Here is a 14788-nt window from a genome sequence, read left to right as displayed (position 1 = left end):
ACAACCTTGGTGAGGAGTAACAAAAAAGGAGTTTTTCAAAAATATTTATTTTTATATGAAGTAATCAAATATTAGACTACGCAGCATCACAAAATTGGGCTTGTTCAGGATCATCTTTTATTGTTACATTCTTGGTGAGAAGTAAAAAAAAAACAGAAAGGGGTTCAGTTTTTCTAAAATATTTTATTTTTAAATTCACTATCAACAAACATTGGCCTACAAAGTCTTATAATTAGGGGGGTGTATATTATTATCATATATTTTTACAACCTTGGTGGGAAGCCTTCCAAATAGTTTTTATTTTTAAATTCACAGTCATCAAATATTACGCTACGAGCGTCACAAAATTTGGGGGCTCATCCAGGACACTTAATTCTTTCTTTGTTAAATTCTTACATTAAAAAAAATACATTATTTTAAATTCATTATCATCAAACATTAGACTACTAAGTCTCATCATTAAGGGGGCTCGTCCGAGATTGTTATATAATGTTACAACCTTGGTGAGGAGTAACAAAAAAGTGTTTCAAAAATATTTATTTTTTTAAACTCATTATCAACAAACAGAAGCCTACAAAGTTTCCACGCTAGTATTTGTCTCTGAATAGAGATGTTGTAGTGACAAATCGACTGCTGTTATGAAAAGAAACCAGGATGTTGTTACAGACACAGGTAAAATAACTAGTTACTATGGTTAAAATAATTTTCTGCAAAACAAGTTATGCCACATAGAATGTACCTGCCTTAAATACTGTAAATTAACGTAAGAGTTCTGCATTAATCAATTCAGAGAAGCAGAGTGATTGTATTTTTTGTTATACAAATATATTTTGCAGAAAAATTCTATTTTTCAATCAAAGAAGGTTATATTTATCTATAGCAGATGGATAAAAAAAATTATCTGAGTGAGAAATTAGTTTATGAAAATACAAGGTATAATTTCAGAGAAGAAGACTATGTAGTTTCAACTAAATAATGCACTTGCTTAATGAACACATGAAAGAAATCTGTCAATATAGAGTATGTATGAAATATGGTGCCATTCATTTGAAACATTTTAAGTTTAAAGTTTTTAAATAAAACAAAAATTTTTAAGTAAATTTTAACTACATTTTAAACTGACCCCTCTCTTTTTTAAGTTACTCCTCACCAAGGATGTAGCCGGCAGCTAGCTCTTTGCAACTCTCACATGGTCGCCCACTGAAGCGAAGCAGGGCTGCGCCCGGTCAGTACCTGGATGGGAGACCAAATAGGAAAGCTAGGTTGCTGCCGGAAGTGTTGGTAGTGAGGCCAGCAGGGGGCACTCAACCTGCGGTCTGTGTGGATCCTAATGCCCCAGTATAGTGACTGGGACTCTATTATGCTCAGTAAGTGCTTTCTTTCGGAAACTGAGGTCCTGACTTTCTGTGGTCATTAAAAATCCAAGGATGTTCTTTGACTTCCAGGTGGATGCTGCACACTGGTGGTGGATGAGGAGATTCCCCACTATGTGTAAAGTGCTTTGAGTACCCAGAAAAGCCGTTATTTAAATGTAAGGAATTATTATTATTATTATAACAATAATGGATGATCCCGGACGAGCCCCCAAATTTAAACCGAAATTCAAATAATCAGTGTTTAATATCTAATGTCAATGCCTTAAGATTTCTATGAACGTAAGTAGTTTAAAATCAAGTAATTAAATTACTTATTGAGTACTTTCAGTCAACGTAATAAGAACATTTATTTAAATACAATTTTAACGATGTAATTAATAATTAATAATGACTTTATGTAATTTTCCCAACACTACCTTCCCAAATCTACCTGATTACCCCTGCAGAACTGCATAATAACACAGCAAACCAATGGTGAAGTGCAGCAGCAAGGACACAGGTTTCCTTTGGGCCTGATTATAGATGATGCTTGAACACATTGCGATATTCAGAGTCATAAACAGCTACAGGCGTTCTGCTCTTGGGTTCATTCACAGATATTTCATACAGAAATGAACACAATTTACTTTCAACCAATTAAATGAATATTGTACACACAATTAACTTTCAGCAGCTGCTTACACGATCATAAACAACAGCACGCCACGTATCCAAACTCTAACGCAACAGGACTCATAAAGAGTGGCTGCTTTATCAATCATACCTGCTTGTTTTCAGCACATTTCTGGAGAACACGACTGATGCTGAAGTTGCTGTCAGATGTGAATGAACCAAAGAGCTGAAGCTTCTGCAAATACTGCATTGAAAAAAAAACGTTTACAGAAACACACACACAGGAGAAATGAGAGAAACTAAAGACACATAAGAAAACACTCACCAATGTGATAAATGATGATCAGTCCTCAGTGATGCACTCCAACTGCGGCTGTGTTCACAATCTTAACACTAGCACACTACAAACACAAAACGCTCATTTGACATCTCAGACACTGGCTGTTTCTCAATATGCGTTGTTTAGCGGTCTTGCGTCCTCGTGTAACCTCATCATTAGCTGCCTAAGTTCAGTTCCAATACTCAAGACCGCAAGTACGGAGTACGCATGAAACTTCCCGGATGTGTTCTTGATATCGAGGACGCAACGATGCAGACTTGAGCACCGAACTCGCTCTGGAAGTCCCAGAAGTCATTGCGACTGGAGATGGGAAGCGCGGCATTTTATTTAGATTTATTATTAAAGTTCAGAGATATGATTTATTTACCTCAGGAGTTTCCCTAAATGAAACGGTGAAAGTAAACATTACCATGAACATCTTAATAAAGGAATAAACACATTAAGGGTGTTTGTTTGCTGAAATTCGTATTAAAATCTGTTTTATTTATATTGTGCAGGGTATATTTATAATGCTTTTATGCAAAGTATATATTTTGAAGAGGGGAAAAACAATAAATCGTTGTATGAGTGCTGTAATGTTTAAATTATTTAAAAAGCGTAAAGGTCACGTGACCATCAGGAAGAACGCAGCATCTCATTTCTCAAAGGACGCGTTCTCTGCCCTCGCGGTCTCCTGAGTTCGTTCTTCCGAGGACACCTGGCAAGACCGGTCTCCACAAGAACGCAAATCCATTCTCTGCATTCTTGGAATTGAGAAACAGCAAATGCCTAGTGACTATAATGTAGCAAACTGCTGTAACGGTGAGAAAATAAACTGGAATACTGTATAGAAAAATCGAACATTTAAGAAAATAGTAGTTTGCTAGATTGTTTTCACAAAAAATTCTCACGTTTGTTTTTAATTAAATGTTTATTGAAAATTAGTAGGATAAATCTACAATGGCCACACAGTGGCTCACTGTCACCTCACAGCAAGAAGGTCGCTGGTTTGATTTGATTTAATTAGTTAATATTTTGATCTAATTTTTATGTAGTCTAAAATCCAGGCTGCAATACCTTTTAAAACGACTTCTATCGATTGTGTTGTTGAAACCACATTGTAAATTCATTCATTCATTCTCCTTCAGCCTAGTCCTTTTATTCAATTAACCGCCAATTTATCCAGCATAGGTTTTACAGAGCGGATGCCCTTCCAGCTGCAACCCAGTACCGGAAAACATCTATACACACTCATTCACACACACTCATACACTACGGACAATTTAGCTCATTCAATTCACCTATAAGCGCATGTGTTTGGACTGTGGGGGAAACCCACACCAACACGGGGAGAACATGCAAACTCCACACAGAAATGCCAACAGACCCAGCCAGGACTCAAACCAGTGACCTTCCTGCTGTGAGAAGTATTTCAAGGAGTGCCCTATATAGGGATAAACATTAGTCTTACTGTAAATGGACACTGGAAAGACAAAATCAGGTGCATTGTGTGATGCAGTATTCACTGTAGCAAACTGAATATGTATACCGCACTGTAGGCAGTCTTTTTTCATAGAAAAAGAACTGCACTGTAGTTTGCTAGTGCGCGATTCTGAACGCAGCCTGGGTCATTTTTAGAGTGTACTTCCTCCAGCCTATGAGAATGAAGAGAGCACGCGTGAGCTGTGACTGAGTGTGTGCGTTAGGTGTGAGTGTGTGTGTGCGCGTGTGTGAAAGTAGGGCAGATTGTGAGCAAAAGCTATGCAGCCGTTGTCTTCTTTCTTGCAGAGGTGAGTTTTGGTTTGGAGAAACCCAAAGAGTGATTTTTTTTATACGCAAAGACACAAATAGGTTTGAAATCAAAAGGAATCGATATATTTGTAAATGTAGAACTTTTGAACGAAGAATCAACACTTTGTTTTCTTTCTTTTTATTTAAGAACAATTTCCATGTAAGCGTTTGTGTGTCGTGTGTGGGATTCGTGAATGTTTCTGGAGGATCGATCAGGTCTGCTTCTGTTACACAGCTGAATGTAAACCATCAAGTTACATTTAGGCCATGTCCACACTAATACGCATCATTTTCTCTCCATTTCGGCCTTCTGTCCACACAGGGAAGGTTTTTAGATGGAAAACGCTTTCCAAAGTGGATCAATTTGAAAATGCCGTTTTCGTGTTGCAGTGTCAGGGCTGGAGTGGGACTCCTTTTCAGCCCTGGAGTTTCAAGCCAGACCGGCCCACCTCAGTTCACGACTGACTATATTAAAATAAGGTCATTTCCATTTCAGTTTCTTATGACACTTCCACGTCTTTTTCAAGAAAACAGCTGCATTAGAACTTTAAATGCTCAACAGCCCTCAAAGTATTATATGTCTCAACAATAAAAATGAAAAAAATAAAATGATAATAATTTAGGTGAATATAGTGAATCATCTGATTTTCATTGAGCAGGTGTGTTATTCATTAATATTAATTATTCGAATTCTTATATCCACTAAGGTGCCGCTGTTTGGGGTCGAATGATGATATTTACATCATTACCCTGCAGGCTGCATTTTGCTCACGGGGCTGCGAGAAAATAAATAAAAAGAGCGGAGCTGCGGCAAAATAATGAATAAAAAGAGTGAGGCTATGGTCAAATACATAAATAAATGAAAAAGTGCGACTGCTGAGAGTGCAAGCAGGTAGGGACACCGGCCCTCGTGGCCAAAAAACGGACCGGCCCACCGGGAATTCTCCCGGTCCTCCCGATTACCCAATCCGGGCCTGTGCAGTGTAGACTGAAAACTGCGGCTTTTGAAAAAGATCATGCATTTTAGTCATGTGATCAATTCAGGTGGACGACATTGTAAAGCAGATGTTTGGATGCTGTCCATTTTGACAGCTTTATTAAAAATCAACGTCAATTTGTAGATGCTCCATATCTTTAAAGGTCAAAGAACATTAACTGGGTGCTGTTGTTCAGAGGCGGAAGCAGATGAAAGTTGCAACATTTTGCCATGACGTTTTAAAGAGATGGAAAGTAAATAAACGACAGGCGCTTGTGATGCAGGTAAAAGCGTCTTACGTCTGTGCGCATGCGCAGAATATGATTGAAAGCATTTTCAGTCGTTTTACTGCCGATTCACGCTGGGCGTCAACGCCACCACTTGACGGAGGTTGTGTCTGAAGTTAGGGCTAATGATATTAGTCTGCAATCAACTAATGTCTGAGCTGGGGTATTTGCATGAAGCGATCTGATTGGCTGATGCTTCCGCTGGCACTTGAAAAGTTGAGAACTTGCCAACTTCTGCAGCCCTCAACGCCACTGAAGTGGCCTGACGAATCTACATTTCAGTTTGGCAACGTTTGACATCACCCATTCAAATGGGTGTGAATGGGAAGCGTTGACGCTGACATTTGAATGAGGCATTAGTGTGAATGACTGAAAGAATTGAAAACAATAGTGTGGACATGGAGCATTTTCAGAAGAAAACTCCATTTTCAATTTTATCCAGATTAGTGTAGACGTAGCCCAACTGTGCGTTCACACTGAAAGTGGCGAGAGCGTCAAAATAGCTGGAAGTCATTAATGTTAAATGGGAGAGGCAAAAACAGCTGCAAAAAGCAGCAAGGAGCACCATGGTTCCGACCACAGCTGTTCTCAAGGGTCTGATTATTGCGGTCGTCAGATTTCAAGTTATTTACGACGTTTTCTTACACCAGGGGTTTTCAAAGTGTGAGGCGCGCCTCCCCTGGGGGGCGCCAGAGCATGTCAGGGGAGGCGCGGGAAAAAGTATTATATAATAAAAAATATATAATTATTAAGTTTAATTATTATATGTATTTATTATTATTTTTTATAATTAAACAAAGCTAAAAAAAAAAATAATACGTCAAAAATAAGAAAACCTTTTTTACCCAGAAGGCCATAGCTGTGAATTCGCTTCTGTTTGGCAAGCCCGCCAATACAGGTATATGCCTGCTAATACAATGGATCGGTTTCTGAGACCCCCGATACAAAGCCTTCAAGTTCAGGGCTTAAACCCAAAAGACGACTATATGATGATCAGTATTTGAGTTTAGGATTTACGTGGACAGGACCAGCTGATGAACCACGACCTTTATGTGTGGTTTGTCAAGATAATTTTGGCTAATGACAGCATGAGACCCGCTAAACTTCGGCGACACCTTGAAACCAAGCATGATGAGGTAGCAGGAAAAACTCCAGAATTTTTTGTGTGTGTGTGCGATTGTGTGTGTGTGTGCGTGTTTGGGAGGAGGGGGGCGTCAATGGATAAGTTGTGTCAAAAGGGAGGCCCACTGTCTTAGACTTTGAAAAACCCTTTCTTACACGAACATACAGTTTAAAAAAAGTTACTGGCGAGTTACATAAGATTATATAACTTTTTTCAAAGCGGGATCTCATGCCAACTATGACGACAGTACAAAACCGTATTACTGCTTAAAAATATTTCAGACATATGGACGTATTGGATAAGTGGGAGCAAAGCTACAGCACACACTACAACTTGATCTTCCATAGTTAAATGAATTCGATAAAAGGCGCGCAACATTTACACTCTCTGCAACTCTCAAATGGTCGCTCACTGAAGCTATGCAGGGCTGCGCCCTGTCAGTAACTGGATGGAGACCACATGGGAAAGCTAGGCTGCTGACAGAAGTGTTGTTAGTGAGGCCAGCAGGGGGCGCCCAACCTGCGGCCTGTGTGGGGCCTAATGCCCCAGTATAGTGACAGGGACTGCTCAGTGAGCACTGTCTTTCGAATGAGATGTTAAACCAAGGTCCTGACTCTCTGTGGTTGTTAAAAATCCCAGTATTTCCTTAGAAAAAGAGTAGGGGTTTTACCCTGGAATCCTGGCCAAATTTGCCCAATGGCCTCTGTCCATCATGGCTTCCTAACCATCCCCTTATCATAATTGGCTTCATCACTCTGTCTCCTCTCCACCAATCAGCTGGTGTGTGGTGTGCGGTCTGGTGCAAAATAGCTGCCGTAGCATCATCTAGGTGGATGCTGCACACTGGTGGTGGATGAGGAGATTCCCCCCCAATGTGTAAAGCGCTTTGAGAGCCAAGAAAAGCGCTATATAAATGTAAGAAATTATTATTATTAATATTATGATTGTTATTATTATTATTATAGTAAGCACTTTTTTAATGTGGGAAAGTAAGTGATTTGCTAATTTGCTGCAACGGTACCAGATCAAATGTAATGAATTTTGACGCTCTCGCCGCCTCTAGTGTGAACGCACAGTAAGGCCATATCCACATCTACACAGGTATTTTTATGAACTAATTTTTCACTCCTTTCGTTTAAAAAAAAAAATTCTTTCCACACAAAATGGCAAAACCCACTGTGCTGGATGTTAAGCCAACACCAAACCAACAGGCGGCAATAATGACACTTAACACACCAAATGAGAATTAAAGTATTTTCACAAGTAAAATTGCATTCAAGTTATTGCAAACGTGAGAACAGAGACTCGGTGTGAACGACGAATATGCTATGCTTTTGCTGCTAACATGTGAAATTTGCCTCTTTCCAATCTTCTGAGTTTGGTGTGAACCCGGCAGTGTTGGCCAATCAGAAAGGAGAAAACAGCGCAATCTGATGTCGTGAGGCAAAAACTTCAGTTGTAGTGTCCACATGACATTCTACCCAGAGTTTTGGAAAATCTCCTTAGTCAGAGTTTTCAGAAAGTTTCGGTTTCAGTCACCTATTTTCATGTGGACAAACAGCTAAACTGCATAGAAAAAAAACTGGTTCTGAAAAGAGCCGTGTTCGTGTGGACAAAGCCTGAAATCCAGACTTAATACTCAATTACTTCTGATTTATCAGTCCAGATCCGGTCTGTAGGAGAGGCATTACAGATCAACAAAACCTGTGATTTAACAAAGGAAATTGACATTTTTAGTTTGCAAATGATGCGCTGTGTTATTAAATATACATGAACTTTATAAATGAAAGTAATGCATATTACATAAAATTATGCTTTAAATTTAAGAGCAAACATGGTAGGAAAATGTCTGAAATCTAAGAAAACATGCATAAAGATGTGCATGAAATTAAGATTTGTTTTCCTTTTGACTTAATGAAAAATAATGGGAGAAAATGCTAAAATATTACGGAAGCAAAATCTCAATTGCAATTCATTTGTATTGCATTGAATGCCACTTTAAACCTTTGACTGTCACCCCTATTTGTTTGAACACAGAAAACAAAAACGACATTCAACTTCAATGAAAGCTGATCTTCATTGCTTTAGCGCATGGATTTAAGCTTGGTCTCATTTTGAAGAAGACAGATGTCAAATTGCAGCTGAAGTAATAAAAAACTCAAAGTTAAATCAAATAAAAGTCATAGAGACAGCGAGAGCCTGCGGACATTTTTAGCAGTATTTTGTTTAAAATCTGCGGATTTATGCGGAATTATTTTGGGAGTATCATAACTAAAAACTTAATATATGAAATTAAAAAAACAATACATTTTTAACTTAATGTTTACAATGCAACTCCAATTAGATCCACTTTATTTAGTAAACAAAGCAATATAATATATCTACTAAAAGACAAGATATTACTTTAAAACTATATTGCTGATAAATCATTTGAATATTTCCATATTAGTCAATAATACTGAAATTAATTTTAAAACTGATTAAATATAAATTTACACACATTTACACAAGTAAATAATCAGAATTAATGATGAGCTAAAAATCTGCGGAAATCTCAGCGCGCAGATTCCGTGTGGGCCTAGTCATGAGCCTTTATGTTTATTAAAATTAAAGTTTATTAAAATTAGATTATATTACATAAAATACGTATTTTACAAAACCTGTTTTAGCAGGTGAGACATCTGAACAAATTATATTCCAAATTTGAAGTTGATATCTCAAAACACAAGCTTGTTTAACCGCAGTACCAAATATGATCGCTAGTTTCTATTGGTAAACATACAAGGACGCCCTCTATGTTTTGAGCATATTTTTCATACTTTCGACAACATTTGTGAAGTAAAGATCAAATTCTAAACTAGTATGGGTAGTTTGGTGGTATTTGTTTTGTATATACCCTCTAAAAACTAAACTTGATGTGGACTGCTGTAGCAAAGTATTGCTTTACTACTCTGATGAGTATTCTGGTTGCAAATTAATACCTGTTGCTCAGTATTACCCATCAAAAATCAGTCACCAGAAATGGAAACTAGAATTGTTAAGCTTTCAAAGAATATATAGTTTGTCATGATTGCTTTATGTTTAGACTACAGTATTACAGTTTAAATATGTAACTGCAAACAGTCTCACAGGTTGTAGGATGACAGGAAATGTGTTATAAGCAACGCAATCTTACGGCAATTCGTAACTTTTTGATTTAGCGGCTAATTCGTATGAATTTGTACGATCTAATTCGTACAATTTAGTATGATTTGCTCATCATCACCCAATGACGGTTGGAATTAGGGGTGGGGTTACTTTTTAAAATCGTACTTTCTTGTACGACTTAACTCGTTTGATTTCGTACGAATTAGCCACTAAACTGACAAAACGTAAAATACTTACATTTCCTCGGGAGGTCAGGCTGGTTTTAACCTATTACTTTTTCTACATAATAAAAAAAAAATTGGCTAAATATTTATTTAGAAGTCTTAGACCTTTCCAAGCAGATTGTCATGGTTAGATTCAGATTTAATTGCAAAAAAAGGAAAGTAAACATGACGGTGACAGTTAAGGGGTCAAAACTAACTAGTTGAAAAACATGAGCCAATGCTAATGCAAAAAAAAAGGCAAGCATCAGATGTTCTTATTAATTAATGCCTGTAGTTCTTCTCCTGACCGACAGCGGATGAATTAAACATGCAGCACGTCGATTATATAAACCCCACAGATGTGCTTTAAATCTTCCAGACAGCAGCCCAAGCCTGAATCGCCTCTTTCTGTCGTTCTGTACGTTCAACATTTCAACACGAGCCTCTTCTGTAGAGATTGTTCGTTTTGGAGTTCTACACTGTAAGCGTCTCATGTCACATTGACTTTGTACTGTGTCTTTTTGCCATTTAAACACTGTTTTTTGCAAGTCTCTCTGGTGTGCGTCTTAATGTGAGCTGCTGTTGTGAATGTCTTTCCAGTCATCTTCATTTACACACATACCCCCTGTAAATAGATTTGCAGTACGAGCTGCTTTGCACAACTCCCATCATGCATGTGTATGTGTGTGTGTCAGGCCGGATTAAGAATTCAGAGGCCCCTGGGCACAATGTCTTGTAGGTCCTCTACCAGGTCGCACCCCATTGTTAAATTTAAAAATAAGAATATCATAATATTTAAAAAATTAAATGAATGTATAATGTTTTGCCTGCATTTTTAAAGTAAATCATATACAGCAGGGGTGTCCAATCTTTTTGGGCCGAGGGCCAGATGCAAAAAAAACAACGTTGTCGCGGGCCAAATTTTACACACATCACACAGACACGCATATATATATATATATATATATATATATATATATATATATATATATATACAGTTGAAGTCAGAATTGTTAGCCCCCGTTTATTTTTTCCCCAATTTCTGTTTAACGGAGAGAAGATTTTTTTCCTTTATTTCTAAACATATTAGTTTTAGTAACTCATTTCTAATAACTGATTTATTTTATCTTTGCCATGATGACATTAAATAATATTTGACTAGATATTTTTAAGACACTTCTATACAGCTTAAAGTGACATTTAAAGGCTGAACTAGGTTAATCAAGTTACAAGTTAAGGTAATTAGGCAAGTTATTTTATTACAATGGTTTGTTCTGAAGACTTAAGGGGCTAATAATTTTGACCTTAAATGGTTCATAAAAAAATTAAAACCGCTTTTATTCTAGCCGAAATACAACAAATAAGTCTTTCTCCAGAAGAAAAAATATTATCAGACATGCTGTGAAAATGTCCTTGCTCTGTTAAACATCATTTGGGAAATATTTAAAAAAGAAGAAATAAATCAAAGAGGGGCTAATAATTCAGACTTCAACTGTGTGTAGACAGACAGACAGACAGACAGACAGATAGACAGATAGATAGATAGATCATAACAAGAACTGCTGCTTAATTGAATGCATGTAATAGCGACACCCGGTGGTTATTTATTGAATTACGTTCATTTTTGTATAGCGGGCCAGATTCTATTGATATTTATAAAAAGCCTCGCGGGCCGCCACAAAACTGACTGCGGGATGGCCCGCGGGCCGTAGTTTGGACACGCCTGATATACAGTATATACTTCTAGTCTATAGCGCAGGGGTGGCCAACCCTGTTCCTGGAGAGCCACCTTCCTGCAGATTTTAGCTGCAACTCATATCAAACACACCTGCCTGTAATTATCACGTGGTGTTCAGGTGCTAATTAATTGGTTCAGGTGTGTTTGATATGGGTAGCAACTGAAATCTGCAGGAAGGTAGATCTCCAAGAACAGGGTTGGCCACCCCTGCTATAGAGCTTGAACTAATTTTTTAAGCATTTAAAGCGCACTTTGAAAAAAAAAAATTACTAATACAACTAGTGAAAATGAATGGATTTTAATATACTTGTTAAAGTTCACTGAAGCAGTAATAAAAATTTATATTTAAGGGTATTTTTGATGTCTAACGTCCACACACTTATAATGCATATGATAGGATATAACACCTCTCCAATCCAGTTGTATGAATCTGAATCCTTCATAATACACACACTTATTATTGATTCCTACTTGTCTTCCTCTTGATGAAGAGAAGACTAAATTTGATGGGGGGATGAGTTCATCAGACGCTGGATCCGAACCGAGTTCATGATTGCATCAAAACAAGTTGCCATGCTCTTTACGAGCTAGGCCACTTACACTGCTGTGTGTCGCGCTCTTTAGTTATGTCGTCTCTGTCAATGAAACTGTGATGGGCGGGAATCACTCAATTAGCTTATTCCATTGAGGTGCGCTATTTGCATTTAGCCTAAATAGACACAACAAAATCGACATTTTCCCGCCCTCGTAGGGGCCCCATAAGCGTACAGGCCCCTGAGCCTGTGCATATAATGCCCATTGGTTAATCCGGCCCTCGTGTGTGTGGATCTGCACGTCTTTGTATTTCATTCATAACACAAAAGGAGATTATTTGATTATTATATTACAATTACGAAGCAATTCTAATAGTAAAAAAATAAGTTATTTACCAGATTTCATATTTTATGATTCACAAGTGATTATTTAGAGTTATGAACTGCATTCTGGGATGTTGATCTCTGCTCTATGGACTTTTAATGTTGAAAGTTCAACTACAGTTTAACTAAGGGCGCACTCACACTATGCTAACCCAGGCCCGTTTCCCCGATCCTTTGAGAACTGCGAGTGCTCTTCACTTGGCCGGCCCTGACCCAATTGGAAGAGGTGTGCCAGAGCTCGGTTCACTTGGGCTTTGGGATGGTACGCTTTTGTGTGAGTCCAAAATGAGCCTGAGCCCGAAACTGAAAGCGAGACGTAACTTTTAAGGGTTTTTAAGGGTTTCATATGGATTAATTCATCATTCTCACTGTTCAATGAAGGAAAACTGTCATAGATTATTTAAGACGCAAAGCCCTCACTGCACCACAGCTGCACCTTCAGCAGACCTCCTAATTCCTGCAGCACGAGGACTTTATGACTGTTTATTAGCATCAAAAGTGGCTGATCTATATTTGATTTGAAATATTTGACTGCGTGTCACTGCATATCAAATGACTTAAACGATATAAAGAAATCTCCACTGTGCTGAGCGAAAGCGCTTCTTATTGAACAGCACATCATCGATGACGCAAACGTGCTTCAGGCCCAAATGTGCTTGCCGTCAGGGGAGACGGGAGGGAGGACAAGCGTGCTTTGGCCCGGTTCAAGGCAACTGTACATAGTGTGAGTACAGCCTAAGTAACTTTTAATGACATTTTTTTAAATTATATTATTTCTTACAACTACATATGGACAGAAATAATCATGTAAAATAGCAGAATATGAACTTGCAGTTTATTGCAAGGTTTTTGTAGCATAATATACAACAGCAACCCAGACAATGAATCACTTTAAACTATTACAAATGTTCATAAAAGTCCCTTTTTTCAACTTTAAGGTTAAAAGTTGTTGGTGTAAAGATCAAGATCCCATAATGCAATTCAAAAGCAGAAATAAACGGGGAAAACATGATTTACAAAATACTGAAAACTGCTAATGTGTGGATTTATTTTTACAGTGATGCTGTGGATCATATATGCGACTCAAAAACATATTTTACATAGAAAATGTAAATAAATAGATGCATTTAATTATTCATTTTATTTTAATTATTCATTTTAATAGTTATGAAATTATTTATAGAACAAACATTTATGGTTTTAACCAGGCTTTCATAAGTGCCATGTTTCCTTCAACTCTCTGCACTTTCTGAAAATTAATATAACACTACAAATACATACACTGCTCAGCTAAAGTTTAAATGGTTTTATCAGATAGAATATTTTATATATATATATATATATATATATATATATATATATATATATATATATATAGTTTTTTTAACAAATCAACAAAAAAAATATTAGAATGATTTTCTGAAGAATCATATAACACCGATTTATTTGTATTTATTATTTATTTAAAAAAATGTAAGTTGCTCACAAAAATATTCAATATATCCAACATGATCATTAGAAAGCACTCTATGATTATCATATTAGAATGATGAATGAAAATTCAGCTTTAACCTTGTGTGCTGTTGGGGATGTTTTCATCCACTCTCAGGTGATTTTGAGTCTTAATTTGGCCACAACATTTTCTGTTTCAGCGGAATGATTTTTGGTGACAAATCTTATTTTGAGAAAATGTTTTGAATTTTTGGGCAAATTTACTGTCCTTTTGTTATGTTCAGGATGAAAACATCCACTGTATTAAACTCCTGTAAAAATGCATTTAATTAATATTTCTTTAAAAAAAAAAAATCTTAAATCTTTTAATCATCCTCCTGATCAAAACTACTAAACTGCTCAGAAAATTACAGAATTTTAACTCTTTAACTGCCATATTCATAAATGACATTACTGATTTAGTGAAAAAAAAAACACACAAAATGACACATTTACAATATTGAAAGTAATTGTGGACTGGATTTTGTTTGACCTTTTAGCACAGTCTTGGACATGTGAAACAGCATTGCCTTTGATGGACTGTTTTGAATTGATTTCCTCAATTTACTGTTGGTGGCTGTTTTTGCCTCATTGACTTCCATTGTAACCACATTTTTTTTATTGCAAAGCCATGACACCATGTAATGCATTTTTGTTGGTGGTTTTCCCTGTTGGGATTAGGTGAAATTTATCATTTTTACTGTTGATCATCAGTTGGCTGAATTAAAGCTTTTAGATAGTCCCGTGCAAAAAAAAAAAAATTAATTTCAGAATTTTATATGAAGTATAACAACAAATTCAATTGTGT

The 14788-nt window shown here is 36.9% G+C and overlaps 1 long non-coding RNA gene across 3 annotated transcripts; it reads left to right on the top strand.

Annotated features, from left to right (window-relative positions):
* Positions 1-2159: 2159 nt before the first annotated feature.
* LOC147842526 (uncharacterized) lies at positions 2160-13625 on the top strand. Of its 3 annotated transcripts, XR_015497453.1 has the most exons (4): positions 2160-5809; positions 7548-9401; positions 9444-10694; positions 11569-13625. It is a non-coding gene; the product is annotated as an uncharacterized LOC147842526 (long non-coding RNA). The 3 variants fall into 3 exon arrangements; XR_015497452.1 differs by lacking the exon at positions 2160-5809 and having other exon boundaries at positions 7432-9401; XR_015497454.1 differs by lacking the exon at positions 2160-5809 and having other exon boundaries at positions 7432-9401; positions 11754-12032.
* The last annotated feature ends 1163 nt before the right edge of the window (positions 13626-14788 follow it).

The sequence above is a fragment of the Danio rerio genome, chromosome 8 (genome assembly GCF_052040795.2).
Source record: "Danio rerio strain M-AB ecotype USA chromosome 8, GRCz13ab, whole genome shotgun sequence".
NCBI lineage: Eukaryota > Metazoa > Chordata > Actinopteri > Cypriniformes > Danionidae > Danio > Danio rerio.
Note: the sequence above shows the minus strand (reverse complement) of the source record. Positions and strands in the feature narration are given on the sequence as shown.